This window comes from Rhinolophus sinicus, chromosome 8 (genome assembly GCF_057876585.1).
Source record: "Rhinolophus sinicus isolate RSI-liver-muscle chromosome 8, RSI-T2T, whole genome shotgun sequence".
NCBI lineage: Eukaryota > Metazoa > Chordata > Mammalia > Chiroptera > Rhinolophidae > Rhinolophus > Rhinolophus sinicus.
Window position 1 is genome coordinate 47,777,963 of NC_142508.1, and position 15,004 is coordinate 47,792,966.

Below are 15,004 nucleotides of genomic sequence, written 5' to 3' on the forward strand. Positions count from 1 at the left end.
ACATATCTTCCACCTGTGATCACCAGTGAGCCCATGTGGCAGGCTCTGCTCTTTTGGGAAGCCAGATCCAGATGGGTCCCTTCTGACCTTCTCTCCCACCCTTGGTGCCTGTTCATCATAGAAGCCCTGTCTTTTCTTCTCCAGTGGGAATTTCCCTTGGAGAAGACTCATAGGCTGTCTTCTCTGCCTCAGAAAGTGGTCATACCTCGGGTGCCTTCCCAGCTTGGAATATGGATATTAAAGAGGAACTTTGCAGCCGGAGATGGCAGGGGCCTTTCTTTCTCAAGAAAACTCAGCCTTCAGGAGAACTGACTCTGGGTGGTGAACACACAATGTGATACATAAATGATATATTACAGAAGTGTGCACCTGAAACCTATGTAACTTTACTAACCATTGTCACCCCAGTAAACTTTAATTAAAAAATAATAACATAAAAATATTTTAAATTTAAAAAAGAAAAGGAAACTCAGCCTTCAGGGTGTTGGTCTTTCTGTGGCCTCCAAAAAGCTCGTTTTGAGATTGAAAGCTGAATAGGGACCTATCTGTATTCTGGCTATGCCACTGATTTCTTGCCTGGTACACCAAATCTTTTTTATTTATTTATTTATTTTTTAAATTTTTCAAAAGTTTATTGGGTTGACAATTGTTAGTAAAATTACATGGATTTCAGGTGTACAATTCTGTATTACATAATTTATAAATCCCGTTGTGTGTTCACCACCCAGAGTCAGTTCTCCTTCCATCACCATATATTTGGTCCCCCTTACCCTCATCTCCCACCGCCCACCACCCTTACCCTCTGGTAACCGCTAAACTATTGTCTGTGTCTATGAGTTTTTGTTTCTCATTTGTTTGTCTTGTTCTTTTGTTGTTTTTGGTTTATATACCACATATCAGTGAAATCATGTGGTTCTCTGCTTTTTCTGTCTGACTTATTTCGCTTAGCATTATACTCTCAAGATCCATCCATGTTGTCACAAATGTTCCTATATCATCTTTTCTTACTGCCAAATAGTATTCCATTGTGTGTATATATACCACAACTTCTTTATCCATTCATCTATCGAAGGACATTTTGGTTGTTTCCATGTCTTGGCCACCGTAAACAAAGCTGCAATGAACGTTGGAGCACACGTGTCTTTATGTATAAATGTTTTCAGATTTTTTGGGTAGATACCCAGGAGAGGGATTGCTGGGTCATACAGTAATTCTATTCATAATTTTTTGAGGAACCTCCACACTGCCTTCCATAATGGCTGCACCAATCTGCATTCCCACCAACAGTGTATGAGGGTCCCTTTTTCTCCACAGCCTCTCCAACACTTGTTACTATTTGTCTTGTTGATGATAGCCATTCTGACTGGGGTGAGGTGATATCTCATTGTGGTTTTGATTTGCATTTCTCTGATGATTAGTGATGCTGAGCATTTTTTCATATGTCTGTTTGCCATTTGTATGTGCTCTTTGGAGAAATGTCTCTTCAGGTCATCTGCCCATTTTTCAATTGGGTTGTTTGCTTTTTGTTGTTGAGTTGCATGAGTTCCTTATATACTTTGGATATTAGCCCTTTATAGGAGGCACTGTTTGCAAAAATCTTCTCCCATTCAGTTGGTTGCCTCTTTATTTTGTCGATGGTTTCTTTTGCTGTGCAGAAGCTTTTAAGTTTCATATAGTCCCATTCATTTATTTTAGCTTTTACTTCCATTGCCTTTGGAGTCAAATTCATAAAATGCTCTTTGAACCCAAGGTCCATAAGTTTAGTACCTATGTTTTGTTCTATGCAGGTTATTGTTTCAGGTCTTATGCTTAAGTCTTTGATCCATTTTGAATTAATTTTGGTACATGGTGACAGATAGCAGTCCAGTTTCATTCTTTTGCACGTGGCTGTTCAATTCTGCCAGCACCATTTATTGAAGAGGCTGTCTTTTCTCCATTGTATGTTTTTTGCTTCTTTGTCAAAAATTTTCTGTCCATATTTGTGTGGTTTTATTTCTGAGTTCTCAATTGCATTCCATTGTGGAAAAACATGTGTCTGTTTTTCTGCCAATACCATGCTGTTTTGATTATTGCAGCCCTGTAGTACAAGCTAAAGTCAGGGAGTGTGATACCTCCAGTATTGTTCTTTTTTCTTAAGATTGCTTTGGCTATTCAGGGTCTTTTGTGGTTCCAAACATATCTGATTATTTTTTGTTCTACTTCTTTAAAAAGTGCCATTGGGATTTTGATGGGGATTGCATTAAATCTGTATATTGTTTTGGGTAATATGGCCATTTTAATTATGTTGATTCTTCCAATCCATGAGCACGGAATGTCTTTCCATTTCTTTGTGTCTTCTTCAATTTCTTTTAGAAATGTCTTGTAGTTTTCAGCATATAGGTCTTTCACGTCCTTGGTTAAGTTTATTCCTAGGTGTTTTATTCTTTTTGCTGCAATTGCAAAAGGAATTGTTTTTTGTATTTCTTTCTCTGAGATTTCATTGTTAGTGTATAGGAATGCAATGGACTTTTGTACGTTGATTTTGTAGCTGGCAACTTTACTGTATTCGTTGATTGTTTCTAATAGCTTTTTTGGTACACCGAATCTTGGCTTTGTTTATTTGGTGGATATGATCACAAGGGAATAAACATTGTATCTTTTTAATATTTAAAAGAATTACCCTTTTTATACAGGCAATGGGACTAAGATATGTAGGAAAAATGAATGTGAGCCTCTAGTAGAAGTACTGAAACAAATTCGCATGAAAAAACACACACTGTGTTTTTGATAAAAATTGGCAGGGCAATTTTTATAATAATGGTTGGGTTCACCATTTTAGGGTCACCTCAACTTGTACTGATACTCTAAGTGCATTGGATAGACCCATCTTGGTATCTGGTGTTCAGATTAGCTATTTGAATGATCATATTAAATAAAACATAGTAACAAGGGATTCTGAGAAGATGGTGGCAGAATTTTTGGATCTCTCCAAATTTACACATAAAAATAAAGCACTAGCTGACAACACCAAAAACCATGGATAAAAACTAACCTGAACCATCACCCCTTCTAAAATTTCAAGAAAATGAATTTTACATAAAAATAAGCAAGCAATTGAGGTCAAATACCATAACAAGTTATTATTTTTAAAGGGAGATTAAATAGCTGGATAAGGTATCTTCAGACGATGAAAATACACATAGACACCACCGTGAAACAAATCCAAAGTATAACCTTCTATTTCACAATAAAATAAAAACATTAAGAAAATTACACAAGACGAAAGAATAAGCGTGAATCAAAATGGGAAAAACATAAAATGTGACAGAACTCTTTTAAAAAATAAAAGAAAAATATTTTCAAATTTTTAATTAGACTAAATTAGAAGGAATACAAGCACAAATAAAATGACAGAGAATGTCTTAAAATAGTTAAAAGGAGGAAAATGTTAAAAATTAAAAATGAGGGAAGAGATAAATAAATATATTCTAGAGGAACTGGCAAATATTGAAGATAGGCAAAGATGATCCAACATATAAATAATAAGAGGATTCAGGCAAGGGAAGGGAACAAACACGAAAAGCTATAATTTTAGAAAAGTTTCCTGAAATTAAAAAGTATTTGAAAACGCATATTGACAGAGGTCACCATGTACCTGAGAATACTGTTCCAGAATGGATGTTATTCCACAATGATCAACACCAAGACATATTCTGATAAAGTAACTGAACTTGTAAGAAAATTCCTTTGGCTGTCTAAAAAGAAGAGCAAGTGACTTACAAAGGAAAGTCAGTTAAATGGATTAATATGTTTAAGATACTCAAGGAAAGAAAATGGGAGCCAAAGCTTTATATCCAGGAAAACTGGCTCTCAAGTATAAATATTACTGTTATCAATTTACAAGGACTCAGAAAATCATGTTTCCCCGAATCTTTCTAAGGAGTCTACTAAAGAGCTCTAGACAACCAAAATGACTAGAAAGACACGAATATAAGGACTGCTGGTGAACATTAAACATATGATTATTTATAGATCTTAGACTAGATGAGGGTATTAGGAAGAGAGTATGGTATGCAATGGCTGTGTGCTGTGACACTGTCAATACAGGATAACTATAAACAATTGGGGGAAAAGGAGAGAGCACATGCAAGGTTTTTTTAAAAAAACTGTTCTCAGTAATTAGATTGGTAGTACGAGTATTAGTGTTAATCTGAGACCATTGTGTGTAGTAATGTGGGATAAAATAAATGAATAACTGTGAGACATTCTAATTATCTCATGTTTTAGAGAACTAGGCAAGGTGCCCAGTATAGAAAAAAGGAGACATAAATGTAATACAGAGGAGATTATGTTAAAAGTCGTCTTGAGGTTAAATGAGGAGTTATCATTATGAACTCATGACCTATTTTATTTTTTAAAAATATTATATATGTGTGTGTGTGTATGTATGTATGTATGTATATTTCTAGTTTTGACTAATGAAAAGACCTAGCATGAGTATCCCCAGTGCCCAGATTGTAGCCTTGAAATATCATTTCCCACCAAAAGAAACCAGAGCTCTTGAGAAATGACTGATTGCAGGTCTGGGGAAGAAAATGCACAAGGTGAATTAAAACATCTTGTCATACCAAATAGTGAGGAAGCTAGCAGAGACTATAAGTACATATCAAAAGGACTCAGGAGCAAATTTGAAAAGGCTTCTATTGGCCAAATTTGGGACCATTTGGGCTACAATAAATGAAATATTTGTAATGGATCAAGACGTATCAAAGTATGTTTAAATCTATGAGTGTATAATGATTTTTAAAATAAAAACCCAATTGGTCATCGTCAGAGGATGATGGGGATCCAATTTATTATCTGGAAATTGCTAAATAAAAGGAAAGACTGAAGCATTTATCCTGCCTTTTCTAGGTGACCTGGGCCAACGGTGAGCAAAAAGTAGGAGAGGGAATGCATCTCTTTATAAACATATTCCAACTAATAAATAAAAAAGAAATAACAGAATTAGAATATCACCATTTTAATGGGTTTAGGCAAGATGCATTGACAGTTGCTCGCAGCACAAAAAGAGAGATCATCAGACTTTCCTTGTCTCCAAATGAAAGACCTTGACACCGATATGGTGTTACAAAAGGGATTGAACCTGAGTCTCATTCAGCCTCTAGATCTAGTTACTAATTTGCAAGACATACAGAGGAACATATTGAAATACACCAAGAGTATCAATCAGTAAAACCAGGCTGTGAGAACTCTACAGGTCAAATGCCCCAGGTTTTCGACAGATAAATTGTAACGAAAAGGGATAGAGAGCGACTTGTAAAATGGAGAGACCTAAAAGACATTAAATTTTTTGAAAGGGCAAGTCACATACACGGTAGGGGTGCATGCTTGGTGATAAACTCTCTCTCTCTCTCTCTCTCTCTCTCTCTCTCTCTCTCTCTCTCTCTCGCGCGCTCTCTCTCTCTCTCTCTCTCTCTCTCTCTCTCTCTCTCTCTCTCACACACACACACACACTCACAAAGCAAAGAAATTATTACTATAAAAGGCCAGGATATTGGTTGCTTTTGGGGTGCAGGGGGGATTGACACTGGGACAAGACACGTGGAGGGATTTCTGGATTTGCTGGTAAATTTGTATTTCTTGACCTTGGTGGTGGTTATAAGGATTTTTTCCTTTCTTCTTGAAATAATAATGTTTATAATAAAAAGTTTAAAAAAGAGAAGAAAGTAGTGATAAACTGACTAAAATATACCCATACTTAAAAAATTTACATAGTGATTCTCTTCTATTAAGCCCCCAATCTTGGGGTTTTCTTTGGTCTGGCCAGACTTTTAGACTCACAACACCCAAACCAAGAATACTTGGCACTATTTACTCACTTCAGAGAGCTATACTTTTTGCTTCCCTCCCCCTGCCCAAAGATAGCTTGGGAACCAGCTGACATCCCACATTGGTCAGGTTTCCAGGGGGGACAGAACTAGAAGGTTAAGCCAAGGTCAAATTTGTCCATAATGAAGGTGAAAGATTTTTTTGTTTCTTTGTTTTTTCAACCCATTACTTCCACCTTCTAAGAATTAACAACTGTCATCATTGCATTTATTGTCACAACATGCTTTTCAAGGTACCTCAAGTATAATCTAGGGCAGGCAAATAAGGTGAGTATCAGCCTCTTCCAACTCTGATTTGGCATTTGAGGTCCAAGTATATTAACTTCCTTATGCTTCATACGGAGATAATATAAAACAGAGGGGTTTAATGGAATTTTCCTGGTCACACAGGAAGCTGGAGGCTCTGCTAGGTCACCTAACAAAATTTATTGTCAGTGTAATTCCTCTTTGTTTTGTTTTTGATGCCATCTTAGAAATAGGTTTCATTTCTAATTTTTCCTTCCATTGCCTTCCTCCTTTGCCTTTTTGGCAAGGCGAGAGAAGAAGCACATCATTTCTGAATCATAGTAATTGAAGGTAAAGTACATTCGGAATGGTTTGTTCTCTGATTGGAGTCCCTAAAAAAGCAGAAGAGGTTTTGACAGAACTAGGACATGGGAAGCAAAAGAGTCAATTAAAGCTGATTTTTTCAAGAGCCACATAAATGTTATAAAAGTGCCACATACTTGAGCCATTTTAGCAGTTTTCCATCTGCTTTTGTTGTCTCAAAAAGAAGGAAGTTTTTCTGGCATTTCTCTGAATTGTCTTAAGTGACTTTTAGATCACCACAGTGAGTGGGGCGGTTCTAATTCTCAGTGTTCCAATTTGACTCTGATGTTTAGAGCAGGATGCACTAATTCATTTGGTTAGTTTTGCCCCCTTTTGGCTTGAAGAATAAAAGAATGTGAATTCTTTTACTTGGCAAAGCAAGTAGCATTGTGGGTTGTCCTTCAAATACGTTTTTCCACAGGCACCAATCTCTTCTTGGGCATGAACAGGCTGTTGTTGAACAGACAGACATTCAGGAGATTCTATAAATTGAATCTTCCATCTTCTGCTAATATGGCTTTTGGCAATAAAGTCATTATCATGAAGTGCCATAAAAGGCATCTTTTTTTTTTTTTTTTTCATCTGTTGCCTACTCAGCATGGGGTTTATTGCTATTTAGAAGTCTGGTTGCTAAATACTAAACGAGGCAGGTCACCCTGCAGTAAATGCGTAGATGGATCTCTGAGATGCCACCTGCAGTCCTTCAGGACAACTGGCAAATTTTTTTATGCCAAGACCTAAAATGGCAACAGAAGCATGCTCCCTGAATTTGGATTACCAATTGGACATTGCCTAATTGGCACTAATGAAGATCAGTAGGTGTGTAGTCTATGAACTGAGCTAATTTAGGTACTTATTGATTACTATCTGGAGTCTGGTGCTGCGAAAAATTTTAGAGCTGGATAAAATAAAAATTCTCCTCTTAAGAAATTTACACCCAAACTGGGGAAATAAGATTGACTAATGAGAAACAATTTGATAACCACCAAATGCCAAAGTCTATTCATTCTATAAAGACCCAGAATTATACTGAGGCACTTCATAAGAGCTCCCTAGGTTGTTTTATTATTATTATTATTATTATTACTTTATTATTATTTGGGTCACAGAGGTAGGATTTTAGAGTGAATGGAGGATGGGCTAGAATATTGGTAATGTCTAAAAGGAAGAGGCCCCTGGAGAATGGAGGATTTGCACAGATAGAAGGAGTCTGAAGGTAATACAGTATAGATTAGTTCAGTTCTCAGTTTAGGATTTGGCTTTCTGTGTCTATTAAGTTATTCTTCCACCTGCTTTTCACCTCCCCAAATTTGTTATTGTCTGTTCTATTATTCTTCCTCTTCTTGTGGGTTTATGTCTCTCTCTCTCTCTCTCTCTCTCTCTCTCTCTCTCTCTCTCTCTCTTTCTCTCTCTCTGTCTCTGTCTCTGTCTCTCTCTCTTTTAGAAAATATTTAGTGAGGTTTTCAGAGTAAAAGTTGATACATGTGTCAAATTATCATTTTAACAAGAGACTTTTTAAAAAGAGAAATAACTTCATTTGTTTGTGTTGAGTTGTAAGAGTTCTTTATATATTCTAGATATGAGTACCTTGTCATATATATGCATTATATATTGCAAATATATTGCAATATATATTGCAAATATTTTCTCCCATTCTTGGATTATCATTTCACTTTCTTCATGGTGTTCTTTGCTGCACTTAAGTTTTTAATTTTGACGAACCTCTTTATTCATTTTTCTTTTGTTGTTTGTGCTTTTGATGTCATATCCAAGAAACCATTATCTAAGGTCATGAAGGTTTACATCTATGTTTCTTCTAAGAGTTGTATTGTTTTAGCTCTTAAATTTAGGTCTTTGATCTATTTTGAGTAATTTTTTGGGTATGATATGAGGTAGGGATCTAACTTCATTCTTTTGCGTGTGGCTATCTAGTTGTCCCAGCACAATTTCTTGAACAGTCTATTCTTTCTCTATTGGATTGTCGTGGCACCCTTGTTGAAAATAAATTGACTGTAAATGTGAGGGTTTATTTCTGGACCTTCAATTTTATTCCACTGATCTGTATATCCATCCTTATGCTAGTAATACACTGTCTTGATTACCATTCCTTTGTAGCTAAGTTTTGAGGTCAGAAAGTGGGAATCCTCCAATTTGTTTTTCTTTTTCAAGATTGTCTTGTCTGGATCCCTTGAATTTCCATATGAATTTTAGAATTAGCTTATCAATTTTTGCAAAGAATCCAGCTGGAATTTTGATGGGGATTGTATTGAATCTGTAGATCAATTTGGGAAGTTTTTGCCATCTTAGCATATTAAATATTAAACTTATTAATTATTAATATATAAGACAAATATTATCTTCTAATACATGGACATGGGATGTCTTTCCATTTATTTGGGTCTTTTGAAGTTTCTTTCAACAATGTTTTGTAGTTTTGAGAGTTTATGGTTTACACTTCTTTTGTTAAATTTCTTTCTAAGTATTTTATTATTTTTTGATGGTATTATAAATAGAATTGTTTTTTGTATTTCATTTCTGCATTGTTCATTGCTAGAGTATAAAAGTACAATTGAATTTGTATATTGATCTTATATCGGTAACTTTGCTGAACTCTTTTATTAGTTCTGAGAGTTTTCTGGTGGATTACTTAGGAATTTCTATATATAACATCATGTCATCCATGAATAGAGATAGTTTTCTTTCTTCCTTTCTAATATAAATGCCTTTTATTTAGTTTTCTTGTCTAATGGCCCTGACTAGAACCTCCTGTATAATATTGAATAGAAATAATAAGAGTAGACATCCTTGCCTTCTTCCTAATGTTAGGGGAAAAACATTTAGTCTTTCACAATTAAATATGATGGTTGCTTAAAAAATTTTTTTTGTAGATGCCTTTTATCCAACTTAGAAAGTTTCTTTCTGTTTCTAATTTTTCAATAAATGGAAGTTGAATTTGTGTCTTTTCTGTATCAATTGAAAATTTTATTTTATATAGTGATTATGGGGATTTTCTCTTTTAGGCTAAATGGTGGGTTACATTGATTTTCAAATATTAAACCAGCCCTTGCAGGCTCAACATAAACTCACTTGATTGTGGTGTTATTGTTATTTTTATATATTTTCTATATTTATGTATCTTGTATTTCATTTGCTTATTTTTTATTAAGGAATTTTGTGTCTATGTCCATGAGGGATATTGGTCTGTAGCTTTCCCTTTTTATATTGTCTTTGTCAGATTTTGGTATTAGGATAATGCTGGTCTCATAAAATGAGTTGAAACATATTTCTTATTCATGTATTTTGAAGATCTGTTGTTAGGTGCATACACATTTGGGATTGTTATGTTTTCTTGGTAAGTTATCTTTTAATCATTATGCAATGCCTCTTTTAATCTCAAGTAGTTTTTTGGTCTAAAATCTACTTTATCTAATATTTATATAGCCTTCTTTCAATTAGTAATATGGTATATATTTTTCCATCCTTTTACTTCTAACCTACCAATATTATTATATTTGAAGTGAGTTTCTTATAAATAGCATATAGTTTGATCGTTTTTATTCATTCTACAATAGCGATTTTAATTGGTGTGTTTAGACTGTTTACATTTAATGTAATTATTAATATATTTTGATAGGCCTATCATTTTATTGTTTTCTGTTTGCTCCCTCAAATCATATTTGTTTCACTTTCTTTGGGATTTTTCCTGCCTATTTTTACTAATTATCTAAATATTATTTTGAAAGTATCTTCAGAATTGTGAAACCTTTGCCGAATAGAAATATCTATTCTAGTTTCTGACTAGTAATCAGCTAAAATAGTTGTTTTGAAAATATTTTCAACTTTCTTTCTTTCTTTTATTTTAAGACTGGCAGAAGCATAGATCTTTAACTCAATGCCTTCCTGAGATAAAGGAGAAACTGTAGTTTAGAACTAGATTTTATCCACAGGTACACTGCTTTTAACTTTCACTTTTTGTTAACAACGATAATGTGAAAGCAACGTGTTTTCTGTTGCGAACTTAACTTCTTTAATTAAAAATGAAAGTTCTAAGGTAATAGTGCCGTAGGTGAATTCTGTCATCAGAACGGGGAAGAAATGGGTTTAAAATTAAAACTGTTGGTGTGGTGGTTTCTCTATAGCACAGCATCTGGAGTTTTGACACTTCATTTAATGGAAAATGGATACCAATGCTTTAAACTCTTCTAGTATTACGTTTTAAAAAAATTATAAAACTATAAGAGGCATGACTATGAGAAAAGCACTGATGAAAGCTGAGGTGCCTTGGGAAGGTGGGAGTTTGAAAGATTAAAGCAAGAATACTCAGGGTTTCAAACTAAGAGAATGTGTATTCCTGTTCTTAAATGAGGTCAGGCAAATCAGAATTCATCCTCACTTTTACAAACCTCGTAAAGTTGGCAAGTGTGAAAGAAACAATCACCCTGGAATGTGCTGAACCTATTTATAACAAAATCCCAGTGAGAAACCCTGGTATACAAGTCTGTGTGGTAGCTGCAGTGGCTTTTGGAGTTAACTTTTTCTGAGTAAAAAGCAAAGTACTCAGAAAATGTTTTTGTTTTTTTATGGTTTTCTTTTCTTTTCTTTTTAGAGAGAGATTCTTAAGACACCCACCCGCCTCCAATTTCCAATTATATCGGAAATTATCTTTTCAAACAATAGTTTCCCATTCCTTATCACCTCAAGTAATTGGGATTAGTGTATCTGTCACGCCTTTGCAGTCCACTCAGTAGAATTTCTACTATTTTGTAGAATTATGTTCTTTTCCCCCTAAAAAAAGCCAAATGCCATCCATACCAGGCATGTCATTTTACAAAATATTAATAGGTTTTCCCAATATCAGTATAATTCACAGAGGTATTGCAGGCATACAAAATGTTACATCTACAAAGACTTTTACACAAGAATATCCTTGGCTCAGGAGTCACAGTACAAGTGTAATGGTAAAACTAAATTAATTTCATGGTAATTTATCATCCTTAAATTTAAAGCAGGAGGAAGCGAAGGATCTTTCAGTCCAGTGCCTTCCCCATGTCTTCCAACAAGAACTTAATACTGAGATTTAATGAAAACAAACTAAAGTGTGGTGTGTCTGTGTCTACTGATCAGGCATTTTTTCCCCCTAGGCTCAAAGGTCAGTCTTTCTGCACATACTTGACCAAGCCTATAGATGCGGAGTTCCCGCAACACAGATGCTTTAGGAAGATTTGGTTCTTAGATGAAGCAACTGTGGCTGACAGAGCGGTCCTTTTAAGAGCACTAGACAACAGCTGGAATGGCTGCCCAGAGCAGGCAGGACTCCCACACTCTGCTGGCCTTCAGGGCCCAGAAAGCCGGGGGCACCCATCCCCTTCCAAATCAGATCTCTATGCTCAGCCTTCCATGTGACCAGGAAGGGGTTTCGGGCCCCTCTGTCCTAGCCTTCATAGAGCAAAGTGGGGCTTCAGACAACAGGAAACAGGCTGCAGCTTTTGCATGGGTTTCTGACTAAGAAGTATCACCAGGTTTTCCGAGGCTTCCCTCATCTCTCACTGTGTTATTTCATAGACTGATCTAGAAGGGAATTCTTCCTCTTTACTCCACCTTCCAGCGATGGCTGGAAAATGATCTCCAGCCGTTTCAGCTAGAAATCTACAGAGAGGACACCCAGGCCCTGTGGACATCCTGTTATGTTTTCAGTAGCTGCACAGATTTGTCTTTGGTGTGTTTTTCCAGTACTGTGCTTTCCTTCATTTTCCCCAAGTGATTCATTAGTATCTTTCCTGTTGTAGAGGGTTATCATTAATATCCAAATTAATAGTCAAGGAAGCATCCAAATTGGGGGCAGCAGTTTTTCTACAAGAATTTGGGTTAGTTGTTTTCTTTCCTAATAAAACCTCATTGTGCTGGATTTTTTATTTTTTTATATGTTTTTGAAATCGCTCTATTGTTTTCATCTGTTTATAAAATGAAATACATACTCTTTGCAAAATCTTAAGAAAATACTGAAAAATATAAAGAGGTTAGCAAAGACTACCCATAATTCCACTTCCTACAGACAATCTCTCTTCCCTTTTGATTTACCCCCCTTTTTAGGTAGCTAGAAGTGCAGCTGTCTATAAGTGTGGTCCATAACTACACTCTCTCCTTAGAACCCGCCCCACTCCCTGGTCCCTTTACTTGCCCAGTGCTACACTAACTTGGCCCTACTTTTAATTTTGTGACCACAAACCTCAAGGGGGCTCTTAGCACAGCTCAGCAATAGGAATCTATGTCCCCAGTTGGTTCACTCTGTCACTCTCCAGGATCCCTGTTGTATGCCTTTTTTTTTTAACTCGCCTTCGATCTTTAACACCCTTTCCCTTCCTCATGTTCAGATGATGACCTTGTTTCTTATTTCTCCTTCTTACTCCACTCTTTTCATTTTGTTCCTCTGCCCACCAGTTTCAAAGAGCAAAACAAGGAGGCTTTGGTGATGGCAAGGAGGGAGTGATAGACAAGCGGCTGATCTGACTGGCACTTCTTGTAACTGGGAGAATCTGGGGCAGATGATTTAAAGAAGGAAAAGCTAGCATGTGCAGGCAGTTTCTGCATCAGAAGCTACATAGGACAGCTGTGGGTTGGATGGGGCGGGCCCAGCTACCGCAGTCAGGACTGGGACAGTCAGGGGGCAGCTCAGGGTTCCTCTCTGGGGAGAAGGGAAGCCCCCCATTAGCCCAGCACCAGGAGGCTCCTTCTTCTGTAAACAGTGAAGCTGTCTCCTCTCCCATCACAACTCTGCATTGTCAGTGTCCAAATTTAGGTCCCTCTGATGTGATCTCTACCATTGTTCTCTATTTAAGTGGGTGCATTTTGGCGTTAGCACAGTCATTCTGCATTCTGTTTAAAATGTGTTGCTGATAAACCAAGCCAATTTTTTTTTTCTTTTGGAATTTCAAGTCAAATATTACTTTGTTTTTTGATTTTTTAAAATTGAGGTATAATTGATATACAACATTATATTAGTTTCAGGTGTACAACATAGTGATTTAATATTTGTCTATACTGCAAACTGAGCATCACAATAAGTCTAGTTAATACCCATCACCATACACAGCTATAGAATTTTTTTTCTTGGGTTGAGAACTTTTAAGATCTACTCTCTTAGCAACTTTCAAATAATACAGTATTGTTAACTATAGTTGCCAACTTCTATATTATATCCCCATGACTTATTTATTTTAAAACTGGAAGTTTGTACCTTGTGACTCCCTTCACTCATTTCACCCCCCCTCAAATCCCCACCAATCTATTCTCTGTATCTATGAACTTGGTTTCTTCTTTCTTTTTAGATTCTACATGTAAGTGAAATCATATGGTATTTGTCTTTCTGTGTCTGACTTATTTCACCTAGCATAATGCCCTCAAGTTCTACCAATGTTGTCATAAATGACAAAACTTTATTCTTTTTTATGGCTGAGTAATATTTCCTCTATATCTACCTATATCTATATCTACATTCATATAGATCTATATATATCTCTCTCTATATATATCTCACATCTTCTTTATCTGTCATTTGTTGATGGACACAGGTTGTTTCCATGCCTTGGCTATTGCAAATAATGCTGCAGTGAACATGGGGGGTGTGTGCATATTCAAGTGAGTATTTTTGTTTCCTTCAGATAAATACCTGGAAGTTGGATTGCTGGATCATATTGTTCATTTTTTAATTTGTTGAGGACCCTCCATACTGTTTTCCATAGTGGATGCACCAATCCCAACAACAGTCCTCAAGAGTTCCCTTTCCTCCACATTCTCGCCAGCATTTGTTGTCTCTTGTTTTTTCAAGTCAAATATTTTTTATTTGTATTTTCTCCTTCACATAGCTCTTTAGGCCCTAAGTATGTCAGCACATGCTGAGCAGCGTGGAAGGAGGGAATCCTGCCGCGTGTTGCCGGCATATTTCTGTGATAGACGTGCAAAGATCTGTTAGCAATTAAGGACTGATTTCATTGTCCGAGAGATTTAGGGACTGACCGCTTGGCATCACAGGACATTTTGGGATCCAGGAAATGGGAAATGTGCATTCTGCACATTTCTTTCTCTGCTTTATAGTGGCTGCTTCTTTATCAGATGAGTTGGGCTTCCTGGAAAGAAAAGATTCGGGGGCATAGAATTACATAGAGGGCCTAATGAGTGTGGAAGGACTGTGTCCAGCGTCTTGAATACTTAAAAAAGAACAGCACCATTTTTCAACTTCAGAGTTAGCAATAGAGTTATAAGTAACATGAGTTGATTTTTTACAAGTTACAATAGATTTTATTTAAAACTGAATATTTAACAGCTTATTGGGTAAGCCTAAAGGCTTGAAATCACATGCCTATGAATTTAGGCCTCTGTGTTTGACACCTTGAATTCTGTTCTCCTCCCTCTGCTATTTTTAACTTACTGCAACAGATGAAGGGCTCCTAAACCATCTGTTAACCTTTCTTTCTCCTTTTTTAACCATGTAGAGTTGCCCAAGGCAAGAAGACCCAGAGCCAGCAAGGCTGAAACAAAAAGTAAAGGAG